General features: G+C 38.0%; 1 long non-coding RNA gene across 1 annotated transcript; it reads right to left on the bottom strand.

Annotated features, from left to right (window-relative positions):
• Positions 1-1,326: 1,326 nt before the first annotated feature.
• Positions 1,327-2,050, bottom strand: LOC148852484 (uncharacterized). Its single transcript, XR_016099721.1, has 2 exons — positions 1,611-2,050; positions 1,327-1,532 (listed from the first exon to the last, which is right to left on the bottom strand). It is a non-coding gene; the product is annotated as an uncharacterized LOC148852484 (long non-coding RNA).
• Between the last annotated feature and the right edge of the window lie 3,768 nt (positions 2,051-5,818).

Raw genomic sequence — 5,818 nt, forward strand, 5'->3', positions numbered from 1 at the left:
TCTTGTGTCACAACCATCAGAACACAAACTTTACTACCATAAACATGTACTTCTGCCAAGCATGCAAAATACACTCGCAAGCAAATTGTCCATACATTCCATCCCATCTATAGATAAATGATAAAATTGGTAATGCCACCCATGTACTGTCAGATCAATCAGGCTTGCTAGACCTGAATTGAATTAGAGGTTACCTAAATAAACATTAGATATAAGGAAAGTTCATGGACCTTTTCTTGTCAGCTACCAAGTTGCTATCCATTTCCCATCAAAACTCTAGGATTATATAGTATTAATAAAGGATAGTTTCTTAGGAAACAAGTCTGCTAGAGGAAGGGAAGTGCACAAAGTATGGGCGTTATTTATTGATTACATGTTTATGTCTCTAATTACTATTCGTGAAAATTTCGTACATTATAGGTGACCACTAAGCACGTTGGTCTATACCCTTTTGACATATTAGGAAGAAATTTAGAAAAAAAAGAACATTGTGAAATATCAATCAAACATGGTTTTGAGAAATGCCCATGATCATACCAGTTGCACAATTAAGTCTAAACTGAGAGAGCATCCAACTGAAATCTGACAATGATCTTTCAATAGTATAAAGATACGCTAAAAACTTTAACAATTATTAATTTATTATATACTTCGATGCAGCCATTAAAGGTGCATATCAAAATATAAAGGAGAAAGAAAATGTTAGAAGTAGAAGAACATTAATAATACATTCCAGTACATCGTAGGAAAACCCAAAACCATTCAATATAAGCTGTACACATTTAAAAGTATTCTTATCCTCACAATAAAACTTGCTAACAACATTTCAGTAATGTAAAAGAAAAATATACATGAATTAAACAAGAACAAGATCACAACCCTGCAATAACAGAAGCAAGATTTAACCAATAGACAAGAACAATAAAGAAATATACAAGGAAAAAAGTTCACAATCGCCTGATTAAAAACACTGCAACCTTAAAAAAGACAACTGGAACGAATACCATTTAAGAGCAGGAAAAACAGAGTAAAGAAATGAAATCTTCATGACTACTCGATTCCAGCAAACAACATTACGCACTCTCAATTCCACAAGATGAACAATAAAACAGAAGTTGCAAAAGTTAGATTTAAGATGAAAAGAGGTCAATACGGGTCATTCTGGTTTTAGGTTGAAGTGGATTAATTTATCGCAACATAAAGTAAATGAAACAATACGAGAGAGCAAATGTGTTACGATCCCTTTGTCGTGAGGCACATAACAAAATGTCGAATGGATGCCTCTTCCAATCAGCACATCCACAACTAGCATTCCCAAATTCAAGATTATGCAAAGTTCTTCCTCGGTATTACCTCAACGAAACAATAACATAATCAAGCATCCACAACTAGCATTCCCAAATTCAAGATTATACAAAGTTCTTTCTTGGTAACACCTCAACGAAACAATAACATAATCAAGCATCCACAACAGCCCTACTGCCCAGTTCCCTCCGTTGGCCTTTGATTTTGTTCTTCCTGATGCGAAGCGCCTACGAGAAAACATATATATTAGTGTTACATTCAAAAGTAAATTAAGGATTAATACAGCTTAAATCTCGAAAACTCACCTTTCCAAGAATGGGGAGGCGAGTACATAAGTTCTTGATAGTTCCCATCAAAACCATTCATTTGAAAGGATTGCAGAGGCGAAGGCGAAGGCGAATCCAGAGTAAGAACAGGGGAGAACGCGGCAAGAAGAGCCGCTATCACCACAAGAACCATTAAGCAGTTTCTCAGTCTCATAGAGTAAGAAAAGATTGGAATTCGTTTTATGCGTGAATCGAGTGAGAATGGGTTTTCGAAATGTCGACACTCAAACAAGTAACAGAAGAACAAAAGAGCAGATCAAAATCACTACTCCATGCAAAGTTTTAGGTGGTTGATTGGCCATTGCTCAAAGCGAAACTCTTAGATCAAGTTGTTGGTAAAACCATCTTCATCTCCTAATGGAGAGAATGATGGCTCACGTGCATAAAGTGGGGGTAATTGACCTTTTGAAATGTTGTACATTTACAATGGAAATCAAAATTCTATAAATGGGCCTTTCTGTACTTCTCTGTAGAAAATATGTACAAATTTGAAATAATATTTTTATATAAAATAAAAAAAAATGCATGTACTAAGCCCAAGCCAGTCTCAACCTAAGAAATAACTTGGCTTGGGTTGTTTTTGTCTCATTTATATTTATTGTCATAACTTTTCATCCCAAAAAGCTCTCTCCACGCCATATTTTATTCCTCACAAACAAATACAGCCAAATCAAATCTAACAAAATAAAAATAATTAAAATTTACAGCCACTCCATCTTCATACACTCCTATACATGCACACCATTGCATATAAAAAGAATGGAGAAGTATGAATACATCTAATGCAGATTTCTGATTCCTATTGCACAGTTATAAATATTCAAAATGTCCAAAAACCATATACTATGCATTCATACGGACCTGTAAATTAACATCAATTCAGAGCTGGCACCTACCCCAAATGTACTTTGAACCTATAAATTTTGACATTGGAGGTATCAGTCATTCTCCCTAAAAACAACTGCTTAGATTGATCTGTTAACCCTAAACCTATAACTATTGGATCATTATCATCACTATTTTCAAAACCGGATTTGACTGGACTGTTGGACTGGAAAAACTGGAAACCGGTCACCTGATCGGTTCCGTTTTCCTCCAAAACCACTTTTTCCCCCAAAACCATTGATTTTGGTCAATAAACCGTTGAACCGGCCGATTAACCATTTGAACCGTTCAAACCATTCAAACCATTCGAATGGTTTTGACCATTTTCCAATATTTTTAATTTTTTATTTTTTTTGTCAGAATGGGCCAGTCATTCAGTTCAAACGATTGAACCATTCAAACTAATAACCGGACCCATGACCAGTTCGGTCACCGGTTCGTTTTTAAAAAACCATGATCATCATCGAGAGCTCTAAGCAGTTTTTCAAACGCTCTGAGTTTCTAATACAGTTCGCTTCTCGCACTCGGCCTAGGCCCGATCGATACAGTAAGAACTATAAATCAGATCTATCCCGTAAAAATTGTAATAATTCGTGCTTCAAGGAAAGTGCGCTGTTTCCATCATCGTCAATTCAATTGAAAGTGATAATATGATGGTGGTGATGCCGTGATGGTTTTTATTCTTGCCTTTTTGTATATTATCTATTAACTAATGAATTAAATGAAAATGACAGTCAGATTGATAATTTCTTTGACGTTTCAGTTTCAGGATATTTCCATGATGCTGGAATTGGAAGGGTATGGTTAGACTCCGGTTTTTAACTTAATTTTGTCGAGATTTCAGTTTTAATAAATTATTATTATTATTTTATTTCATGCTTTATTACTTTGGGGCCATTTGGTAATTTTTTTTAGAAAGATGTTCTAGTAGTTCTGACGATTAAAAGATGTATTTAGTTTTTGCATGAAGATCTTAGCAGCTCAAAGCTAGTATGGCAGATACATATTTTTCCATGTCTTTATGTGGGAGAATAAAATATCATTTGGAGTTTTTTAAAGTCAACCCAAAATGAGCATTTTGCATCTTTTCGGCATTCTAGCTTTTAGCGGTTAGATCTTCCATGAATCAAACGGGAATAAACCAATTTTTTGTCTGTCCAGCTTGTAATTAATTGAAAGACCATGCAGGAAGATGCACCAACGGGGCCAAACATGAGGGTGGAAGCTTTTCCATAAGCCCTAGATACCAGTCTACATAGAACCAAATTTCTTACTCACTTTTTATAATAAAGATGTGTGGCTACAATTGACGACGGGGGTAGAGAGTGGGTAAAAAAAGTTAGAAAATTCCGTTTGATCTCCATGACCCTTCTCGCCTCTCATGAGCTCGCATCCTGTGAACCCTCCGGAACACGTTGCCTTGATTAATTTTATAGGAATTTATTCATAAAAATATTTCCCTCTGTCCCTCCAACTGTTTCTCAAGTTTCATCTGAACCTAGTATCCGGTGACCAGACCACAGGCAACCACAACAACTGACGTCCAACATTAGGAATACCCCGGCAACCAACAATAGCGAGACTCCCTGCCCCTCTCTAAAGTAATAATTTCACCATTCCCAGATCAAATCCGAATTTGATGATGGCCAAGCTTTTGTAGGTTGTAGGTGTTTCAGAAATGCCTCAATGCTTAGCACAGTTGCTAGTGATTCTGATGTTTGAGGTGTAAATCCTATTGGTTGTTTTGAATTGTAAAGGGAAAAACAATTCTAGGCAATTGTATGTTCCCTTAAATTTTCCTTGAGAGTACCTAGTTTGGTGCTAGGATTAAATTTTGGGGAGGGGAAAATTTTTTGGCAATGTCGGACGAGGGTGTTCCCTTCAAGCTGATTGTCGCTGGCACAAAGTTTACTTGTGTTGTGGGTTGATGACGGGATCTCCAATTGCCTGACATAATTTTGGGGCCTTGTGTTCAAGATTCGTGTAGCTGCTCTTTTATGTATCCTCCTGATTCGCAGGCTCCAAGAGAAAGAAAGTGCACTCAATTTAGAAGTACACTTCTTATCCCGTCTTCACCACAAGCATTTCTAATGCCGGATGTCGGTTGTTGTGGTCATCAGTGGTTAGGGCTGTTCACGGGTCGGATTGGGTTGGTTTATAGGGGTTTTTCCAACTGATTCGATCTGGTTGGGTTACATGTGGTGGAAATCAAAACCGACCCACTGATAGGTAAAACCGACTTGGTCGGTTTGAGTCGGATTGGGTCGGTTTCGGTCGGTTTCGGTTTTGCTCCTATACAAAAATGATAGAGAAGCCTAGAACTAGGACACATAATTTTAATTGTAATTGTCTAATGGGTTGCCTATTTGGTGTAAAATACTATAGAAATTAGGATAGATAGAATTTAGTTAAGTAAGAACTAGAAGATAGGGCTGTTCTAGTTCTAGTAGAAGACTAATTAAATAGGAAACTAGGAACTACCAAACTAGAAAACTAATTGGTTCGGTTTGGTTCGGGTCGGTTTTGATTTATCGGTTTATGATTTTGCCCAATACGAAACCGACCGATGTTGATGAAAACCCGGCCAACTCAGGTTGGATCGATTCGGGTTGGTCAGGTTGGGACTTCTTATGAACAGCCCTATCAGTGGTCTAGTCATCAAATATCAAAGTTCAGATGAGAAACAATGGGAGGGGAGTTCAATTGATGATGAATCGAAGTACTTTTATTGTTGTTTGTATTTTAGTGGCCGATTTAACTAATTGGACCGCGTTAATAATACAGCATTTCCATTAAAACTCACCTTTTATTGTTGGTGAGTTCATATTTCCTATGCGGCTTCACATGATGCAAAACTCACCTCTCATACCTTATGAACCGAGCACCCGTCTCACCATCATCGATTAGATCTGTCAATGATACTTGATGAAGGAAGATTTGGCCCGACCTCACAGTTATGCGACACGTGGCAAAGACAACAACTCGGCACAAAAGCAAGCCTAAGGCGCGAGCACCAAGGGGAGAAACCAACGGTCAGAACTCCCTACTAGGGGCCCGAACTCACCCTTGGCCCCAAACCAGGAAAGTAATCCGAACTGGCCTGCATATAACAGTTCGGGACATACTTCACCGAACTGGCCTACCTTGTAACAGTTCGGGACATACTTCACCGAACTGGCCTGCCTTGTAACAGTTCGGGACATACTTCGCCGAACTGGCCTGCCTTGTAATAGTTCGGGACATACTTTGTCGAACTAGCCTGCCTTGTAACAGCTCGAGATACACCTCGCCGAACTGGCCTG

The sequence above is a fragment of the Nelumbo lutea genome, chromosome 5 (assembly GCF_056320005.1).
Source record: "Nelumbo lutea isolate HS-2025 chromosome 5, American lotus-T2T, whole genome shotgun sequence".
In the NCBI taxonomy this organism is placed as follows: domain Eukaryota; kingdom Viridiplantae; phylum Streptophyta; class Magnoliopsida; order Proteales; family Nelumbonaceae; genus Nelumbo; species Nelumbo lutea.